The sequence below is a fragment of the Macaca nemestrina genome, chromosome 7, assembly GCF_043159975.1.
Source record: "Macaca nemestrina isolate mMacNem1 chromosome 7, mMacNem.hap1, whole genome shotgun sequence".
Taxonomy (NCBI): Eukaryota; Metazoa; Chordata; class Mammalia; order Primates; family Cercopithecidae; genus Macaca; species Macaca nemestrina.
The window spans coordinates 158042946-158065464 of NC_092131.1; the positions used below are offsets into that span (position 1 = coordinate 158042946).

Sequence of the window (22519 nt, forward strand, 5' to 3'; positions counted from 1 at the left end):
TTAAAGAGTTTCTGTTTCTCTCATACTTCATCTTGTTGGGAGCTATCAGCGTTCAGGGTTTGGATTTTTTCTGACACGATTTTCTTCTGGAAACCTACTAATTAAAAAAAGGATGCAGGGCTAGGACACTGCACTGTGTTAGAGATTTTATTATTGAGCCATCTCCAAAGAATGTTGGACCAAGATTCAAGTTTAGCAGAGCTAATACATAAATGGAGTTGAGCAAACAGGAGAATGGAGAACACATCAGTGCCCTGTTTGAAAATATCAATCCCTTACCTGGTAGGCCTGATGATTTTTAATGGAGACGAGATTGTGGATTTTTTGTGGCAAGAATTGTCTAGTTTAATGTTCAAGAATTATCAGCACCGAAGACAGATCAAAAGGTCCGTATTTGTCCTCCCTGTAAATGCCTTGTCCTGGGAGGGTGTTAATATGCCTAATTTGGCAATGAATTTATGGATTTTTATGATGAATATCCATATTTCCAACCCAAGCAGGTGCTCTGGAGCAGTACTGTCTGAGTGCACAGAATGCAACAGCAGCAGCAGCAGCAGTAGCAGCAGCAAAGACCTGTCCCAGTCACTCAGGGCTCATTTGTATGGATGCACCGATGCTGTGGGAGCTGTGTACATCAAAGCCACTGCAGTCCCCATCACAGAGCCTCACTGAGAAAAGGATTGTTCTGCAGCTTTTCTTTCCCGTCGGAGTTCCACTCCATAATCTAATGCCCTTTAGCTGAAGAGGGTCTGGGAGAAAGGGAGCTGAATGTGCAAAGCAAAGAACAATTTGAGTACAGTGCTCAAAAATAATTGGCAGCTTCGGGTAAAATAAAGTTCTACAATGGTAAAAATCACAGCATCTTAACTCTGGCAGAGACCTTTACAGGTCATACAGTCCATCTTCCCTTGCCTGTTTTCAAAACTTAAACCATTCCAATTGGATAAGAACTAATTGTTCATTTTAGGACTTCCAGAAATAAAATTGCAGAGCTGTCTTTGAAATCTGTTCCAGATATATAGTACCTCTTTCACTGTAAGTTCATTTTTAAGTTAACCCAAATCCATCATGTTCCACTTAAAACTGGTTTTTGTTTGTTCAGTCATCTATAGAGATGTATAATGACTAGTCAGTGTCCTTTATGGAAAGGTCATTGAAGATCAGCCATAGTTAAATTACCACTTCAACTGTCTTTTCAGTGGCTAAAATCTATCAAATTCCTTAAACAGTTTTTCTATGGCCAGTTTTTTTTAGTATCTTACCTGTTATTATTACCTTCTCCTTCATTTTCCATGCCCATCTTTGGTTGTAAAGCTTAAACTGGACCCAGTGCTGTAGAAATATCTGATGAGTACTTAGTGAGTGAAAAACTCACCTCGTGTTTCCTAAATACTTGTAGTTTTTGCTTTGCACACTAGTGTGAGACCAAAAATTACCATGCTAACTGACTCTATATGATCTTAATAATCAATGAGAAAATGTATGATACATAAATGTGTGTCAAAACATTTGAAACTCTATTACTATTGGTTATATATGTATAGAGAAATGAAAAAAACAGTAAAACTAATGTTAGTAAGCTGTAATTTAAAACATTATAAATAATGAGGAATGAAGTTTTATTTATAGGCATACCTCAGAGACATTGCAGGTTTGATTCCAGACCATTGCAATAAAGCAAGTATCACAAAAAAGCAAAGTCAGACAAATATTTTGGTTTCCCAGTGCATATCAAACTTATGTTTCTGCTGAGACCGTGTCCACCCTGCGAGCACAGAGCCTCGCCCTCGCCGCTCCGCCTCCCATCCACACCTGCCGCCAGCTCACCACTGATGATGATATCACCGTGCTTGTTGACAACGGCTCCAGCATGTGCAAGGCCGGCTTTGCAAGTGACGATGCCCATCCTGGGCCACCTTCCCCTCCATCGTGGGGCACCCCAGGCACCAGGGTGTGATTGTGGGCATGGGTCAGAAGGACTCATGTGGGCGATGAGGCCCAGAGCAAGAGAGGCATCCTGACCCTGAAGTACCCCATTCGAGCAGGACATCATCACCACCTGGGACGACATGGAGAAGATCTGGCAGCACACCTTCTACAACGAGCTGTGTGTGGCTGCCAAGGAGCACCCCATGCTGCTGACCAAGGCCCCCTGAACCCTAAGGCCAACCGCAAGAAGATGACCCAGATCATGTTTGAGATCTTCAACACACCAGTCATGTACGTAGCCATCCAGGCCGTGCTGCCCCTGTACACCTCTGGCCATACCATTGACATCGTGATGGACTCCAGTGACGGGGTCACCCACACTGTGCCTATCTACAAGGAGTATGCCCTCCCCTACGCCATCCTGCATGTGGACCTGGCTGGCCCGGACCTGATTGACTACCTTATGAAGATCCTCACCTAGCACAGCTACATCTTCACCGCCACAGCCAAGTGAGAAATGGTGCATGACATCAAGGAGAGGCTGTGCTATGTCACCCTGGATTTCGAGCAGGAGAGGGCCATGGTGGCCTCCAGCTCCTCCCTGGAGATAGCTACAAGCTGCCCGATGGCCAGGTCATCACCATCGGCAACAAGCAGTTCCGCTGCCCCGAGGTGCTCTTCCAGCCTTCCTTCCTGGGCATGGAATCCTGTGGCATCCATGAAACTACCTTCAACTCCATCATGAAGTGTGATGTGGACATTCTCAAGGACCTGTATGCCAACACAGTGCTGTCTGGCGGCACCACCATGTACCCTGGCATCGCTGATAGGATGCAGAAGATCACCGCCCTGGCGCCCAGCATGATGTAGATCAAGAGTATTGCTCCTGCCAAGCGCAGGTACTCCATGTGAATTGGCAGCTCCGTCCTGGCCCAGCTGTCCACCGTCCGGCAGATGTGGCTCAGGAAGCAGGAATACAACAAGTCAGGCACCTCCATCGTCCACTGCAAATGCTTCTAGGTAGACTGTGATGTAGTTGCATTACACCCTTTCTTGACAAAACCTAACTTGCGCAGAAAACAAGATGTGCAGAAAACAAGATGAGATTGGCATGACTTTTTAAATTTTGTTTTGTTTTGTTTGGCTTGACTCAGGATTTAAAAACTGGAATGGTGAAGGTGACAGCAGTTGGTTGGAGCAAGCATCCCCCAAAGTTCTACAATGTGGCGAGAGACTTTGATTGTACATTTTTTTTAATAGTCATTCCAAATATGGTGAGATGCATTGTTACAGGAAGTCCCTTGCCCTCCTAAAAGCCACCCCACTTCTCTCTAAGGAGAATGGCCAATCCTCTCCCATGTCCACACAGGGGAGGTGATAGCACTGCTTTCGTGTAAATTATGTAATGCAACATTTTTTAAATCTTCGCCTTAATACTTCGTTATTTTGTTTTATTTTGAATGCTCGGCCTTGGTGGCCCTCCTTTTTTGTCCCCCAACTTGAGATGTATGAAGGCTTTTGGTCTCCCTGGGAGTGGGTGGAGGTAGCCAGGGCATACCCATACACTGACTTGAGACCAGTTGAATAAAAGTGCATGCCTTAAAAAAAAACACTTATGTTTCCACTATATTGTAGTCTGTTCAGTGTGCAGTAGCATATGTCTTAAAAAACAACACACATACCTTCCTTAAAAAATGCTTTGTTGCTTAAAAAAAAATGCTAATGACCATCTGAGCTTTCAGTGAGTAGTAATCTTTTTGCTGTAAAAGGGTCTTGCCTCAATGCTGGGGACCTTGCTCTGCATTAGGTTTTGGCTTAAGGGAATGTTGTGGCTAGTTTGATCTTCTGTCTCAGGGATCCTCAACCCCCAGGCCACAGACCAAGCCACACAGCAGGAGGTGAGTGATGGGTGAGCAAGACAAGCTTCATCTGTATTTACAACTGCTCCCCATCACTTGTATTGCCATCTGAGCTACGCCTCCTGTCAGATCACTGGCAGCATTAGATTCTCATAGGAGCACGAACCCCACTGTGAACTGTGCACATGAGGGATCTGGATTGCATGCTCCTTGTGAGAATAATGCTTGATGATCTGTCACTGTCTCCCATCACCCCAGATGGGACTGTGTAATTGCAGGAAAACAAGCTCAGGGCTCCCACTGATTCTACATTATGGTGAATTTATAATTATTTCATTATATATTACAATGTAATAATAGGCTGGGCATGGTGGTTCACACCTGTAATCCCAGCACGTTGGGAGGCCGAGGCAGGTGGGATCGCTTGAGGTCAGGAGTTTGAGACTAGCCTTGCCAACACGGTGAAACCCCATGGCTACTAAAAATACAAAGATTAGCCAGGCATGGTGGTGTATGCCTATAGTCCCAGCTACTTGGGAGGCTGAGGCAGGAGAATTGCTTGAACCCGGGAGGCTGAGGTTACAGTGAGCCAAGATCACACCACTGCACTCTAGCTTGGGCAACAGAGCAAGACTCCGTCTCAAAAAAAGAAAAAAATGTAATAATAGAAATAAAGTGCCCAATAACTGTAATGTGCTGGAATCATCCCGAACCCCCCTGCAACCTGGTCCGTGGAAAAATTGTCTTCCACAAAACTGGTCCCTGGTGCCAAAAGGTTGAGGACCGCTGTTCTATCTAGACCATTAAAACTTTCTCCATGTTGGCAAGAAGGCTCTCTCACTTTTCCATTCATGTGTTCACTGGAGTAGCACTTTGAATATCCATCAAGAATTTTTTCTCTGCATTCACAACTTGGCTAACTGGCACAAGATGCCTAGCTTTTGGCCTTTCAACGTGTTTTTCTCATTAAGCTTAATCATTTCTAGGTTTTGCTTTAAAGTTAAGAGACATGTGACTTCCTTTCACTTAAACACTTAAAGAGGCCATTTTAGGGTTATTAATTGACCTAATTTCCATATTGTGGTATCTGGAGGAATAGGAAAACCTGAAGAGAGGGAGGAAAATGGAGGAATACCCTGTCAGTGGAGCTGTTAGGACACACACATTTATGGGTTATGTTCACTGTCTTCTATGCGTGTGGTTCATGGCACCCCAAAACAATTGGAATAGTAACATCAAAGATCACTGATCACAGATTAACATAACAGATATCATGAAAAAGTTGGAAATATTGTGAGAATTAACAAAATGTGACAGACACACAAAATGAGCACGTGCTGTTGGAAAAATGGTGCTGAAAGACTCAGTGCAGGGTTGCCACAAACCTTCGATTTATTTAAAAAAAAAAAAACCACAATATCTACAAAGCACAATAAAGCGAAGCACAATAAAACCAGGTGTGTCCGTATTTATAAAAAAAAAAAAAAAATCCCAAGTAATTTGAATCGTACTTGCCTCCTTTTTGTCATATGGTTTATGATACTGAGAAAACACCTTTTCTGTGCCTTGGTGAGTTGTCATCATGCTCCCTTCTAAGTTTGAATGAGCTTCCAATATTTTACACTTTGTGCTTTCAGTGTCATGAAATATCTGCAAGAGTTTCTTTAATGTGAAGTTTTTGCCAGCATCACTTCCTCTGGGACATCTTCATACCTTTTGTCCCAACCACTTTCCTCATTTACATAGATCAGTTTTCCTTCACTAAGTTCCTCTGGTGCATATCTAGAGTCCCTTATATAGCAGCAATGTCAATAATCTCACAGTTAGCTATTTCTTCTATAACCCTATGTACATTACCGTTACCACTTTTTGTTACTTTGCTGCATTTTCATCTTTGTTAGCCAGTTCCCTCTTTCAGTTATCTGTTTTTGGGTTTCATCATTGGAAGACAAGGAGGCAACCCCACTGCACACTTTGTTGTTTGTGCATTAACTGAATAACAGATGCACAGTTACTAGTCACCGACAGACTGTGAAAGAAGTGACGTGATTTGTCACTGATCATGATACACATCTGTTATTTATGTTGTGAACTGAAGAGCTAGCAATCAAGTTTGTACTTCATTTAATTACTCACAGTTAATAAACCATGGTGGCCGGGCGCGGTGGCTCAAGCCTGTAATCCCAGCACTTTGGGAGGCCGAGACGGGCGGATCACGAGGTCAGGAGATCGAGACCATCCTGGCTAACACAGTGAAACCCCGTCCCTACTAAAAATACAAAAAGAAATTAGCCGGGCGTGGTGGCGGCGCCTGTAGTCCCAGCTACTCTGGAGGCTGAGGCAGGAGAATGGCGTGAACCCGGGAGGCGGAGCTTGCAGTGAGCCGAGATCGCACCACTGCACTCCAGTCTGGGTGACAGAGCGAGACTCCGTCTCAAAAAAAAAAAAAAATAAAAAATAAAAAAAAAAATAAACCATGGCAACTGAAATTTCAACCCTATGGTTTGGGGACTGACATTCTTTCATTTTAGAACCATGCAAAGCAAGGACAACCTCAGTCAATTCCTACATTCCTTCAGGCCCACTGCTAATGTTCTGATTCCTGGTCAGTTATCTACTCTGACATTCAGATCTTTTGCTGATATATATAGCCTTACTAACTTCATCTTAGTGAACTTTTTCTTTCTTCTCCAGGGCAGTACATTTGATCTTTCCTCTCTGACATTTATGCTCTTGGCTTCTGACCACTCTCCTTCAATCTCTAAATTTGTTTGAAATACTGATTTGCCCTGCTAGCTTGTGATCATTGGCAAATTAAATAGACATTTTTCCATTCATTAATGTGAATACTGATTACCCCACAGAATGTCAGTTCCTGAATACTAGCACAGGTTCAGCCAGCCAGCTCATCCTTATCCTTTGGTCATACTGCCCAGTCAGTTGTGTAAGGAACTCTGTAAAGGTCCTGGGTGGGGCCTCAGAATCTATATATTTAAATGCTTTCCATATTATAGCTAAGTTTGATTTATAATATAAACTATGCTTTCCTAGTTCTTAGTAATTTTACTATAGACTGATAGAAGTTTATATCTGACAAATATACTAGAGATTGTTTTGTCAAATCTACTGATTTTATAAGTGAGAGAACTAAGGCCAGAGTTGCCAGATGACTTGCCCATGGCAAGTAACCGGGGTTACAGGCAGAGTAGGAACTAGAACTGATGGTTCCAAATGCCAAATCTTTTTCTTCTTTTTTTTTTTTTTTTTTTTTGAGACGGAGTCTCACTCTGTCACCCAGGCTGGAGTGCAGTGGCACGATCTTGGCTCACTGCAAGCTCCACCTCCTGGGTTCACGCCATTCTCCTGCCTCAGCCTCCCGAGTAGCTGGGACTATAGGCAGCCGCCACCACGCCCGGCCAATTTTTTGTATTTTTAGTAGAGACGGGGTTTCACCGTGTTAGCCAGGATGAAATCTCCTGACCTCATGATCTGCCCGCCTCGGCCTCCCAAAGTGCTGGGATTATAGGTGTGAGCCACTGCGACTGACCTTTTTTTTTTTTTTTTTTCTAGACAGAGTTGTTCTGTCACCCAGGTTGGGGTGCAATGGCGCGATCTCGGCTCACTGCAGCCTTCGCCTCCCAGGTTCAAGCGATTCTCCTACCTCAGCCTCCCAAGTAGCTGGGATTACAGGTGTATGCCACCATGCCCGGCTAATTTGTGTATTTTTGGTAGAGACAGGATTTCAGCGTATTGGCCAGGCTAGTCTTGAACTCCTGACCTCAAGTGATCTGCCCACCTCAGCCTCCCAAGGTGTTGGGATTACAGGTGTGAGCCACTGCGCCCACCCCAAACTCCCAGTCTTTCACCCTAATTTCCATCCTGTGGGACACAGTCAAAGTCATTGATCATCATCTTTTTCAAACTCTCCTGTGGTGATTTTTTTCTATGTGTATCTGTGGAATAACATCTGAAGAGAGATGCTCAAGTGGGTTTCTCTGTAGTGAATGGGAAAGCAGTTGTGGCAAGGATTGTTGAGGTAGTAGGAGCTATGGAGGCCTGGAGCAGCTCTGGAGGCCTTAATCCAGTCCTGCTCCAGTGCTTACCCTCTGCCTGCTGTGTGCCTGCCCACTGGTGCCTAAGCTGCTGTCCACTGGGGGCTTAGGTATCTGTTTGACTTGTGCACACAGTGCTTGTTTCTGGAGGCAGCGTATAGAAAAGATGGGAATGTGGGGTTGTGTGGGGGTTGAATATACTATTCTGTAAAGCTTTTTCTATTTCCGTAAGATATTTTCACAACTGAAGACTCTGGCCTTCACGTTTGCTGACAGAGAGAAATGAGTCTGTCTGTAGTTCTGAGAGACGCACTAAGGAGTAGAGCATCATCCCTTTGATATGTTGTGTGAGTTCATGAAAAATGAATGGGGAATGTTGAATAGTATGTATAATAGTAACAGTTAATGCTTACATACCTATTCTGTCTTGAAGAAAAACAAAAACAGAATTTTGCTACTTCCTAATCTCCCTGAGTTCACCTGTCATAGGCAACAGCAGTGTTTGAAATGCTAGTGTGTCTTGTAGCCATTTTAAAGACTGAAGAGGTGCATAGTTCAGGGAAACTGAGATCAAGGGACTTCATTATAAATTATCCTTACCTTTTCTCTAGCACTTGCTGCCTGGGACCCTGGCCTCTCACTAGGCCCCAGAAGATGAAAGATAGCATTTCACAACAACATGACATTTTAGAGCCAGAGGTGGAGACGGTGGTGGGGGCGGGGGGGTACCTTAGTACTCTTCTGCTTCAATTCTGATTCCAAAATTTTTGTTTTCTCTGCTGAGACCCCAAATGGTCAACAAACTTAGCTATGTTGCACAATTTGTTTACGGCAGATTTAGACTAGAACTCAGGTTTTCTGATTCCCAGGCAAATGTGGTTTTGGCTGTATCATATTGTGCATAAAAACATTGTCAGACTTCTTAAATGAAATACAAAATCCTGGGTGATTTGGCAGTTGTGAATCTTGCTGGCTGTAACAGACTTTTGGAGGAGCTAGGACTGTATTTTTATAGCTGAGGAAACCAGATCAAGGAAACTAGTGTAAATATTGGTCCATAGGCTAAAAAAAAAAAATCCTCACAGCCTCCCTATTATAACTTTTCAACTTGGGGTGCCAGAAAAGGCTCCATTAATGATTTACGTTAAGGTTTACATTGAAGGCTGGTACAAAAATGTAAAGTACCTAGTTTGCTTATGTATAGATACATTAGATCTCAGAATAAAAAGAAGGGAAAGAGTATCTTTAAAAATTAGAAGATTGGGGCCAGGCATGGTGGCTCACACCTGTAATCCCCAAACTTTGGGAGGCTGAGGCAGGTGGATCATTTGAGGTCAGGAGTTTGAGACCAGCCTGACCAACACAGTGAAACCCTGTCTCTACTAAAAATACAAAAATTAGCCAGGTGTGGTGGTGCATGCCTGTAATCCCAGCTACTTCTTAGGAGACTGAGGCAGGAGAATCACTTGACCCTGGGAAGTGGAGATTGCAGTGAGCTGAGATCACACCACTGCACTCCAGTCTGGGTGACAGAGTAAAACTCCATCGCCAAAAAAAAAAAAAAAAAAAAAAAATCAAAAAAGACACCTGGGGAAATTTAGTTTGCAAGTGACTATCTAGTTTTTTCTTTCCAACTGAAGGCTCACATTAGCCTCAATAAATATTTTACAGTAAATCTCATACCCTGATTTTAAAAATAAAACCTTATGTTTTTTGGAAACCGTATCAGAGGTCTGTTTTTAGGTAATTATTTTCATTTTCTGTCTTTCCTTTCCAAAAAAAATACTTAAAAATACAGGGTTTTTTTTTTTTTTTTTTTTTTTTTTTTTTTTTTTTTTTTTAGATGGAGTCTCGCTCTGTCACCCAGGCTGGAGTGCTGGAATGCAGTGGCGCGATCTTGGCTCGCTGCAAGCTCCACCTCCCGGGTTCACACCATTCTCCTGCCTCAGCCTCCTGAGTAGCTGGGACTACAGGCGACCACCACCTCGCCCGGCTAGTTTTTTGTATTTTTAGTAAAGACAGGGTTTCACCGTGTTAACCAGGATGGTTTCGATCTCCTGACCTCATGATCCACCCGCCTTGGCCTCCCAAAGTGCTGGGATTACAGGTGTGAGCCACTGCATCCAGCCTAAAAATACAACTAATAAAGACTCAGTGTGTTCTTTAAAAACTTCTTGGTAGGATTGCTAAAGTTCCATTTCTCCCCTAATGAAGTATAAAAATTGAATTCTTAATGCAGATGAAAGTGCCCTATTCTGGGGGGAAAAAATGTCACAAAGGACACTTATTAGTAAGGAAGTGAGCACCAAGATTTAAGGCAGGAAGGGATAAGCTAACTCTACTGTTTTGTACAAATGCAGTTGAGTTTCTAATCAGGACTGCCTTTATCTGTATAGCTGCTAACCCTCAAGCATTAAAGTGAAAAGATAAACACCAGCTGCTAGGCTTTGGGTTGTACAAAAAGAACACCTGGACAACAAGAATCCTTTTACTGGATTGATTCCATTGATGTTTTGTCCTTGATGTCAAGAAGCACCTTGCCAGTAAAGGACTGCCTTTTAAAGTTCTTTTGATATCAAACAATGCCCCTGGCCACCCAGAACCCCATGAGTTCAACACCAAAGACATCGACGTGGTCTACTTGCCCCGAAACACAACATCTCTAATTCAGCTTCAGCCTCTAGGTCAGGGAGTCATAAGGACCTTTAAGACCCATTTCACATGGAACTGTACAGAAGGATGTCAACCCTATGGACAAGAACCCCAATAGAGAGAACGTCATGAAAGTCTAGAAGGATTACACCATTGGAGACGCCATCGTTATAGAAAAAGCCATGAAAGCCATCAAGCTCAAAATAATAAATTCCTGCTGGAGAAAACTGTATTCAGATGTTGTACATGACTTCACAGGGTTTATGACAGAGCTAATCAAATAAATCATGAAAGAGATTGTAGATAATGGCAGAAAAGTCGGGGAGAGGGGAGAGGGTTAACGGATTAAAATATGGATCTTGAAGAACTGCAAGAGTTAATAGACACCACACCAGAGAAATTCACAGAAGACAACTTGATAGAGATGAGTGCTTCTGAATCAGTGCTAAACAATGAGGAAGAAGATGTAGAAGAAGCAGGACCAGAAAGCAAATTGACATGAGACAGGCTAGCAGAAGGGTTCTAATTATTCAAGACTGTTTTTGACTTCTTGTATGACATGAATCCTTCTATGATACGAACACTAAAACTAAAGCAGAAAGTGGAAGAAGAATTGGTACCAGATAGAAACATTTTTAGAGAAATGAAAAAGCAAAAAAATCAGAAATTACAATGTATTTCCATAAAGTTACACCACCGTGTTGGCTTCTCCTGCCTCTCTTTCCACCTCCTCTACCTCTTCCACCTCTGCTACTCCCAAGACAATAAGACCAACCTCTTTTCCTCCTCCTCTTCAGCCTACTCAACATGAAGACGAGGATGAAGACCTTTATGATAATCCACTTACACTAAATGAATAGTAAATATATTTCCTCTTCCTTGTGATTTTCTTAATAATGTCTTTTTCTCTAATTTATTGTAAGAATACAGTAGATAACACATATAACATACAAAATATGTGTTAAGGCCAGGTGGTTCATGCCTGTAATCCCAGCACTTTGGGAGGCTGAGGTGGATGGATCACTTGAGGACAGGAGGTTGAGACCAGCCTGGCCAACATGGTGAAACCCCAGGTCTACTAAAAATACAAAAATTAGCCAAGCCTGGTGGTGTATTCCTGTAATCCCAGCTACTTGGGAGGCTGAGGCATGAAGATCACTTGAACCCAGGAGACGGAGGCTGCAGTGAGCCACGATCACATCACTGCACTCCAGCTTGGGAAACAGAGTGAAATTCTGTCTCAAAATTGTGTGTGTGTGTGTGTGTGTGTGTGTGTGTGTGTGTGTGTGTGTGTGAGAAATTGACTATGTTTTCAGTAAGCCTTCTGGTCCACAGTAAGCTGTCAGTAGTTAAGTTTTGGGGGAGTCAAATTTTATAGGTAGATTTTTTTTACTGTACCAGGTGGGAGGGGGTCAGTACCCCTAACTCCTGCATTGTTCAAGAGTCAATTGTATAATGAATATACGAAAATGAGCAGCACCCACAACCCATTGTGTCTAGCCAAAATAAGCCCAGCTTTAACTTTACTGAAATATTCTCCTTCATTAAATAACATGTATTTTCGGTCTTCTAGGCTACCTCCAACTGGGACCAGCTTTAAGATAAAAAAAAATACTCAGATTTCAGATGTGTGGTTTGGGTGTTGACATTTTCAGTGATACTCAGTTTCATATCTTTCAATTGAGGGAAAATTGTCAAGAGACAAGAATGGTGTCAAGAGTAGAAAGATCTAGCACCACAAGCCAGGGGGTATTGAAAGAGAAACAGGGGCCAGCTTCTCATTAAAATCAGAGGCAAGAAAGCATCTAAAGATCCAATGACTTAAATGGTAGCAGAAAAGTCTTTAGGAGGTAAATAAGGAAATGTTTGTTTGAAGGCTTAATGGGGGATATTGTATTCGAAATGCTGAGTTATTTTCCCCAGTACTAATTTTCTAATAGCAATGATATTAAGGATATCTCCCACACCCCGCCAGCATTCTCAGTTTTCTGAAGGACTCCTGCAGGAATGGGACAGTCCCCTATTAGAAAAGCTGGCATAGTTGAGGTCCTACTTATACTTAAGCGGAGGTAGATTTTATTAGAGAAACACTTAAGTGTAGCTTTTGATTTTTTTGGAAGCATACTTTATAGGGCCTGAATACCTTATTAAAAGCAGTACAGTACTACATTAAATGAGTAAACAAGCATCTAGGGAAATCACACATAATCAATTAGATTTATAGACTAGTATTTCAAAGCAAAGACAGGAGGAATTCAAATGGAACATCTAGGATTCTGAGCAGCACATTGGTCTTGGAATTCAACTATAATCTAATATGTCCTGGTTCCTTTACCCTAAATACTCTGTTCTCCAATTAGAGTTGGTTTTGTTCTTCAAGTCTTTATTTTCACAGCATCGCCCAACTTCTATGTTGCTGCTGCTTTAATTTTTTTTTAAGTAAGAAACATTCTGCTTTATCGCTTATTTAACCATTCTGGGACACTTCCCAGGCTTTTCTATGATTTGTGAAGAACAGTGGATAAAAGTAAAGTACAATCACTCTGGAAATTCTTCATGAAAAGGAAGATTTAAAAAATATTCAGAATATCTCCACTAATGCCTGATGACAATTCATTTGGACTTTTGAACTGGAGAGAAAGAAATCGTCCAATAGTTTTATGTACTGCTATCTATGTTTCTTTTTGGTCAATAATGTACGTGTTATTTCCAAATGCCCTTCCTCCACTACCCTCATCCAATTCATGAGGAATAACCTATTTTGAATCTCAGAAAAGACTACCATTTTTAAGCCTTATAATACTGAGTTCAGGTCCCAGTCCCTTGCCTCAACAATGGACTCTAGTGGCATTTCCCTGCATCTAAATAACCATAGATCAGTATCTGCCTATAAGAGTGTGGAGGTGTAGGAGCTAGACGAACATGCTACGGGAAGCAAATTGAACCCTTTTTTTTTTTTTTTTTTTTTTTTTGAGACAGTTTCACTCTTATAACCCAGGCTAGAGTGCAATATCGCGATCTCGGCTCACTGCAGCCTCCACCTCCCAGGTTCAAGCAATTCTCCTGCCTCAGCCTCCCAAGTAGCTGGGATTACAGGCACCTGCCATGATGCTCAGCTAATTTTGTATTTTTTTTTAGTAGAGACAGGGTTTTGCCATGTTGGCCAGGCTGGTCTTGAACTCCTGACCTCAGGTGATCCGCCCACCTCGGCCTCCCAAAGTGCTGGGATTACAGGCGTGAGCCACTGCACCCAGCCACAAATTGAACCCTTTCTATAAGCATTTTATACATTGCCAAAAATAGTGTTGTCCTCAAAAGTACAAGCTTACTTACTGGAGATTTAGGAGACAGCATTTTGCCAGTTAGAATTCCATCTTCCTTTAAGCAAACTTAACATGCAAAAAACCTATATTTATCCAGTAGAGTAAAGGCTAAAGAACTTTTTGTTTTAAAAGAAAACTTGGTCGGGTATGATGGTTCATGCCTATCATCCCAGAACTTTGGGAGGCCAAGGAGGGTGAATCACCTGAGGTCAGAAGTTCGAGACCACCTGGCCAACATGGTGAAATCCCATCTCTACTAAAAATACAAAAACTAGCTGGGTATGGTGGCAGGTACCTGTAATCCCAGCTACTTGGGAGGCTGAGGCAGGAGAATTGTTTGAACCCGGGAGGTGAAGGTTGCAGTGAGCCGATATTGCGCCACTGCACTCCAGCCTGGGTGAAACTTTTTGATTACAAAAACACATGGAGATTCAGAAAATCATGTTAACCAAATGTTTGTCTTTATAAAGTGAACATCACCTAGATAATGAAATAGAACGTTGCCACCTACTCTAGAAGCCCTGCCCATGTACCCCAACTCAATCGCAGCCCCTTCTTTCCCTGATTAGTAAACATTATTATGATGTTTACATTCTTACCAGCAACGTATGAGAGTTCTAGTACCTGCACATATGCTTGCCAACCCTTGGTAGGGTCAATCTTTTTCACTTTAGCCATTCTAGTAGCTGTATCTCTTTTGTATTTGTAATGGTATGTATTTGTGATGGTATCTCATTTGTATTTTGCTAATGACTAATGATATTGAGCTTCTCATCTGCTTATTTGCCATCTGTTAGGAAGATTTTTAAAAGGAAGGAAGTGAGAGAGAAGGCAACTTCATGGCCAAACAGGTTTATTTACAAGAATAGGCCTGCAAGCGGTCCCAGTCAGGAATCTGGCTGAGACCCTGATCGCTTATAAGCTGAGGTTTTTATAATAAAGTTTCTATAGGGAGGGGTTGGGGATGTGCTGGCAGGTTGGAACTGTAGGGGCAGGGGAAGGATGTGGTAAGGGCCAGTCAGTCTTTGTTGTAGTCAGAGTTGTTACTGTCTGCTAAAGGTATGGGAGAGGTTGACCTTTGCTGACCAGATAAACTCCCTAGCAACAGTAGTACTCCAAAATCGCAGGGGACTAGATATCCTCGCTGCAGAAAAGGGAGGCCTATGCCTCTTCCTGCAAGAAGAATGCTGTTTCTTTACAAATAAATCTGGATTGGTACAAGAAGGAATAGCCAAACTTAGAAAAATCGCAGAACGCCTACACAAACAACCTGCTGACTTCTTCAGTTCTTTCCTCCATTGGGCACTCCCTTTAATTGGTCCTTTCATTGTCATCTGCTTAATATTAACGTTTTTACCCTGCTTGATAAATTGTTTTCAAACGTTTATTTTGGAAAGAGTAACCTCAATTGCTCAGACCACCATAACATAACACATCAAGGAGGCATTCCTGCTACAGCAACAATGAATGACTTCATCACCAGAGGAAGGCCACCTCTCCCATGCACCACCCCCAGTCAGCAGGAAGTAGTCAAAGACAACCTACATCCCTATTCCTAAATAATAATAATACAAGGAGGTGGGAATGTGAGAATTAACAATAGTGATGCCATTTTTCTACCTTGGTGACTGTGTTTCCTACCTTGGTGACAGTGTTTTCAAAAACAAAGCAAAGGTCAACCTCACCCATACCTTAACAGGGAGTAACAACCCTGACCACAACAAAGCCTGGCCCTTACCACATCCTTCCCCAGCCCCCTACAGTTCCAACCTGCTAGCACTTTGCCAACCCCTCCCTTATAGAAACTTTAGTATAAGGCCAGGTACAGTGGCTCACGCCTGTAATCCCAGCACTTTGGGAGGCCAAGGCAGCTGTATAACCTGAGGTCAGGAGTTCGAGACCAGACTGGCTAACATGTTGAAACCCTGTTTCTACTAAAAATACAGAGAAATTAGCTGGGTGTGGTAGTGCACACCTGTAATCCCAGCTACTCAGTAGGCTGAGGCAGGAGAATCACTTGAACCCAGAAGGCAGAGGTTGCAGTGAGCCGAGATCACGCCATTGCACTCCAGCTTGAGCAACAAGAGCAAAACTTTGTCTCAAAAATAAAAAAAGAAACTTTAGTATAAAAACCTCAGCGTGTAAGCAGTCAAGGGGTCTCAGCCAGATTCCTGACTGGGACCCCTCACAGGCTTATTCTTGTAAATATACCTGCTTGGCCGTTGAGTTGCCTTCTCTCTCACTTTCTTCCTTTTAAAACTCTCCCTGACACCATCCATAGATACCTTTGGTAAAGTGTCTGTTCAAATCTTTTGCCTTTTTAAAAAAATTGCATTGCTTGTTTTTTTATGGAATTTTAAGGGTTCTTTTTATTCTACACACAAGTCCTTCATCAGATAAATGCTTTGCAAAGATTTTCTCCTAGTTCTTGGCATGTCATGTCATTCTCTCAAGTTTCTTTTGAAAAACAGTTTTAAATTTTGATAAAGACCAACATATCAATTTATTTTATGAGTAGATTTATCTATTTGTTTTTTATGGTTGTGTTTTTGGTGTTATATTTAAGAAGTATTTGCTTAATCCAAGGTTATAAATGTTTTCTTCTATAAATTTTATAGTTTTATGTTGTGCATTATGGTCTATGATCCACTTTAAGTTGGCTTTTTTTTTTTTTAATATGGAACAAGGTATGAATTGAAGTCTCCCTCTCCTTTTTTTTTTTTAAGCACATAGATATCCTGCCGTTCCAGCACCACTTCTTTAAAAGGCTTTCCTTTCTCTACTGAATTCCCTTTTACACCTTGTTGAAAATGAACATGTGTGGGTCTATTTATAGGCTCTTTATTCTGTTCCGTTGATCTATTTGTCTTTCTTTGTGTCAGTACCACACTGTCTTGGTTATTGTAGATTTATAATCTTGAATCTAGATCATATTAGTCCTCCAAATTTGTTCTTCTTTTGCAAAGTTGTTTTGCATATTCTAAATCCTTTTATTGCCACATGAATTTTAGAATTCATTTGCTAGTTTCTACAAAAAAGTCTCCTGGGATCTTAATTGAGATTGCATTGACTCTATAGACCAATTTGGGGAGAATTGATATGTTAACAGTTTTGAATCTTAAAATCTATAAACACGATATATCCCTCCGTTTGTTTAGGTTTTCTTTCGTTTCTCTCAGCAACGTTTTATGGTTTTCCTTGTTGTTAGAGTTTTAAATATTTGCTAATAACTGTGTGTAAAGTGGTGTCTCATTGTGGTTTCACTGCTGATCACCAGTGAAATCCAGCATCTTTCAAGTGTTTATTGGCCCTTCAGCTTTCCTCTTCTCTATTGCTTTTATATTGGCCCTGCATTTTATTTGCCAAGAATATCTCTGTTGGGTGATCTTATGGTCTCTTGTTTTTCATCTATTTTGTGTTTGTTTGTTTTATTGATAGTGGAGATGTTTCTCTTTTTTGGCTCTTGAATTCTGAAATCGTAATTTAGATATTGAGGCAAATACCTCTTTACATCTTTCATTCCTTATTAGTTTTATCTCTCCTACTTTCTGCCAATAGGAAGTTCTGGTATTCCCTGGCATGTTCTAGCTTAGATGACTTTTGAGAACTCTGATTTGAGAGCAAAGCATGAGGTCACCTCACTTGTCAATGTCCCTTGGGCGATGCCTAGTTTATCTTTTTGCTAAGCTAATCTGCTCTCATTCCTCATGGTTCACTGCTCTGGACATTCTGCGATTCTGTTCCAGCTGAGCACATTAGAAGAGAGAGACAATTCCGCATCACTGGGCAGAGCTTAGGTAGCCTGGGGTTCTCACCTTTGAGCCAGCAGGCAACTTGGCAAATTGCTCAACAACTCTGGGAGATGATTGTCAGAAGGCACAAGAGCCCCAGTCATTGTTCTGTGAACCTGCTTTGAACAATTAAAAGGATCTGCATATAACAAATTCTCAAAAACTTATTGTTTCATTTTTATTAAAAAGAAAGCCTTTGATTTCTGCTGGCTACAAAGTAGGCTTTCTATGATAAGTCAGAGAGCTACATGAATCTGGTTGTATTTTGCAGCATATTGTTTATGCATATTAGAATTTGTGAATAGTTGTTTTGCTTTTCAACGCTTTAAACATTTGTCAAATGCCTATGGCGTGCCAAGCACTGTGTTAGGAACCAGAATCACCAAAATGAATAAGGCATGGCCCTCTCTTAGAAAAGCTTACAGAAGCCAGAGTGTGGGTAGGAGTTAACTAACTCCAGTGCTTTCTCAAAGAAAGAAAAGGGAGGGTAGATGCAGGAATGGGACCGTCCTAAGGCATAAAAAGCAAGCAGCCTTAACCTATAGAAACTTGTCCAGGAAGAGTATAAGTAGAGAATTAAATGAGCACCTGCAGCATATAATTTCTGGACAACTGCATAGGAGTCCAAAAAGAGAAAGACACTAAAAGATGTTGGCAGTCAAAGATTTCTGTAATCCCAAATCCTTGCTCATGCCGTTCTCCTCCTAGATTGCTTTCCGTGACCCTTTTCATTTGGCTAACTCTCATTCACCCTTAAGGAGTCACCTGAGATTTTTATTCCCATGGGAAAGTTTTCTTCCTTGCCTCTCACTTTCACTAGAGGATGCTTTATGTGCTTTCATAGCACCCTACTGCTTACTCCAACTGTTCCACTTAGCACTTTGCATTGAAAGTGCCTCTTCAAGTAACTTCAAGATCAAGCTGATCCCTTTTGGAGTAACCTCAAAAAAAAAAAAAAAAAAAAAGTTAATTCGATATGTTCAATGGGATCCTAACATACTGAAACAGTGGGCCAAAATCAACAAGAAGAAATTTACTAGGCATAAATCCTGCATCTAGTTCCAGCAGTTAAACTGTACAAGTAGAAGATTGAGGAGGCCTGACTTAGAGGAGAATGTTTGAAATGGGGTTCCAGATATCCACAAATAGGATATAAGCCAATGGTGTATAAGTTTCTCTAAACTTACATAGAGGTTTGGGTTGTATTAAGGAAACAAATAGAGGTTTGGGTTGTATTAAGGAAAATATAGCATTTAGATTAAGATTTAATCACTGTATTATATTATAATGCTGCAGTATATTTGGAGTATCATGCTCAATATGATCTTCTGACTTAAAGAATGTTAGTGACCAGGCTCACACCTGGTCACACCTGTAATCCCAGCACTTTGGGAGGCCAAGGCAGGTGGATAACCTGAGGTTAGGAGTTCGAGACCAGCCTGACCAACATGGTGAAACCCCATCTCTACTAAAAAGTACAAAACTTAGCTGGGCATGGTGGTGGGCACCTGTAATCCCAGCTACTCAGGAGGCTGAAGCAGGAGAATTGCTTGAACCCAAAAGGTGGAGGTTCCAGTGAGCCGAGATATCGTGCCATTGTACTCCAGCCTGTGAGACAGAGCAAGACTGTCTCAAAAAAAAAAAAAAAAGTAATTAGCATTAGCAAACAAAATAACATAGGATATTAACCAAAATCTAAAAAGAAGTCATATGACAATCCAGTTGTAAGAATTAGATATTCAGCCTGGGGAAGGGAAGACTTGGAAGACATGGGATAGGATCATATCAAATATCTGAAAAGCTATTATGTAGAAGCCTGAGTGGAGATGATCTCTTTTCCTTCAGAAAGCAGAGCTAGGGTCAGGGGGTAGAAGTTGCACACTAGAAGTTACCTAGGAGAGTTTTCTTATTATTAAGAACTTGCCACAGAACTGTTCAAAGGTGAATAGGATTACCTGTATGAGGTGGTGAGCTCTCTGTTATTCACGTGGAGGCTGGAAAACCATAGCCCTGAGATTAGGACTGTACAGTTGTATAGGTTAGTTATTGTACAAGGGCACCTGGCCAAGGGGGCAACTAGGGCTGAAATCCGGCCAGTGCTGCAGTAACTATATCATGTATCCTGGCATTGGTTACCCAGAGGAAGAGGTACCTTTTTATAGTTCACCCAAAGATGCCCCAGGTCTACTGGATATAGAAAAGTTTTCTTTTTTTTTTTTTTTTGAGACGGAGTCTTGCTCTGTCACCCAGGCTGGAGTGCAGTGGCCGGATCTCAGCTCACTGCAAGCTCCGCCTCCTGGGTTTACACCATTCTCCTACCTCAGCCTCCCGAGTAGCTGGGACTACAGGCGCCCGCCACCTCGCCCGGCTAGTTTTTTTGTGTTTTTTAGTAGGGACGGGGTTTCACCGTGTTCGCCAGGATGGTCTTGATCTCCTGACCTTGTGATCCTCCCGTCTCGGCCTCCCAAAGTGCTGGGATTACAGGCTTGAGCCACCGCGCCCGGCCAGAAAAGTTTTCTTATCAGGTGAGAGATCAGATCAGTAACTGCTAACCCCCTGCCAAATTTTATTGTCCATTAGTCTATGGTCACAGCTATATTTAATTAAAACTCAAGGAAATAAGGTGAAGAAAATCTAAGTAAACAAATTCCATTTAACCCAAAGGCAAATAACTCATATATGCTTTTTAATATATTGATGCATTTAAAGGCCTCCCTAACCCCATTCCACATGATGTTGTGTGATGTGCTGCAGAAGGGGTTGAGAGAGAGATGGAGTTGGTTGGACTTCCATGTTCTATGAACTCTCTTAGTAACAAGGTGTGAGCTCTGCTACATCTGAGGCATATTCAATGCCTGTCATATCTTTCTTTGGAGATGAAGCACCATCAAAATGTTTTCTACTGAAAATCTTTATATACATACTATATATATAGAGAGAGAGTATATATATATATATATTTAGTAGAGATGAGGTCTTGCTGTGTTGGCCAGGTTGGTCTCAAACTCCTGACCTCAGGCAAAGTGCTGGGATTATATGAGCCACCATGCCTGGACTGAAAAATCCTTATATTTAAATGTGAAGTTTTAAACCCTGTCTCTACTAAAAATACAAAAAATTAGCCAGGCATGGTGGCGGGCATGTGTAATCCCAGCTACTTGGGAGACTGAGGCAGGAGAATCACTTCAACCCGGAATGCGGAGGTTGCAGTGAGCTTAGGTTTCGCCATTGCACTCCAGCCTGGGCAACAAGAGTGAAACTCCGTCTCAAAAAAAGAAAAAAAAATGAAGTTTTAAAAACGGTATATAAAATTATGCCTCTAATGTCATTTCAACCCTATTGCATAGAAACTTTATTTTTTTTTAGATGGAGTCTCACTCTGTCACCCAGGCTGGAGTGCAGTGGCATGATCTCAGCTCAGTGCAACCTCCACTTCCCAGGTTCACGCGATTCTCCAGAATCAGCCTCCTGAGTAGCTGGGATTACAGATGCGCACCACCATGCCTGGCTAATGTTTGTATTTTTAGTAGAGGCAGGGTTTCACCATGTTGGTCAGGCTGGTCTTGAACGCCTGACCTCGTGATCCGCTCACCTTGGCCTCCCGAAGGTGGGATTACAGGCATGAGCCACCGCACCCGGCAGAAATTTTTCTGAACAAAAGAAAAAAATAGTAACAGATGTACTCTCTGAGGGACAGGAGTATGGATAGTGTTACTTTTATAACAGAAAACAAATATTTTTAAATGATCTTCTCTTCACCTTGAAAATTTTTTGTTTTTTTGTTTTTTGTTTTTTGAGATGGAGTTGCACTCTGTCGCCAGGCTAGAGTGCAGTGACGCGATCTCAGCTCATTGCAACCTCCGCCTCCCGGGTTCAAGTGATTCTCCTGCCTCAGCCTCCTGAGTAGCTGGGATTACAGTCCTGCCACCGTGCCCAGCTATATATTTTTTTTAAAGTAGAGATGAGGTTTCACCATATTGGGCAGGCTGGTCTCAAACTCCTGACCTCAGGTGATTCGCCTGCCTCAGCCTCCCAAAGCGACGGGATCATAGGCGTGAACCACCACGCCTGGTGAGAATTTAGATTTCTAAAGGGCCTGAATTTTATCCTCCCACCTTGTCATCAGCTTACTCACCAATTAAATTTTCATTTTTTACATTCTCATTTCTTTTATCACATTACTATAATATGCTACCCAAATAGAGTGCAATTAAAATCTGCTGGGGAAAAAGACACCTCATTAACTAAAGAAATGCTCTTGGAAATGAACTTCAGAAATAGATGGGGTATGGCAGGCACGGTGGCTCACACCTATAATCCCAGCACTTTGGGAGGCCAAGGCATATCACTCGAGGCCAAGACTTTAAGACCAGTCTGGCCAACATGGCGAAACCTTGCCTCTACTAAAAATACAAAAGAATTAGCCAAGTGTGGTGTCACGCACCTGTAATCCCAGCTCCTCAGGAGGCTGAGGCAGGAGAATCACTTGAACCCAGGAGGCAGAGATTGCAGTGAGCCAAGATCATACCACTGCACTCCAGACTGAGTGACAGAGCCAGACTCTGTCTCAACAACGACAACAACAACAACAAAGAAATAGTGAGGTAAAATGCTATATCCAAGAAGAGTATGTTACCCTAGATACCATATATGTTGAAGCAAGAGAGGGCATAAGCTAAAAAAACATTTGATGCAGTGCTTTCAACTTCTAAGCCTTTTCTGCCTCCAATCCAAAGAATGCTGGGAGAGGAACATTTCAAAGACAAAGAATAGAAGCGCAGAGCAGTTAACAAGAGTAAATTGTCAAGAAAGGCTGGCAGTAGCTAGGCCATGAGTGTCAGGCCAGCAGCCTGGGTTGTCTTCTGATGTTTCTGAGAATAGAGATTTATCTTAAAAGAAATCTCCACCTGGTT

At 42.0% G+C, this 22519-nt stretch overlaps 1 protein-coding gene and 1 pseudogene across 21 annotated transcripts in view; both read left to right on the plus strand.

Moving 5' to 3' along the window:
- LOC139355451 (actin, cytoplasmic 2-like) overlaps nucleotides 1–5205 on the plus strand; it is a 218425-nt pseudogene extending 213220 nt beyond the window's left edge.
- Nucleotides 1–22519, plus strand: part of LOC105491308 (FERM domain containing 5) — a 347868-nt gene that overhangs the window by 218643 nt on the left and 106706 nt on the right. The gene's annotated exons all lie outside the window — the stretch shown is intronic.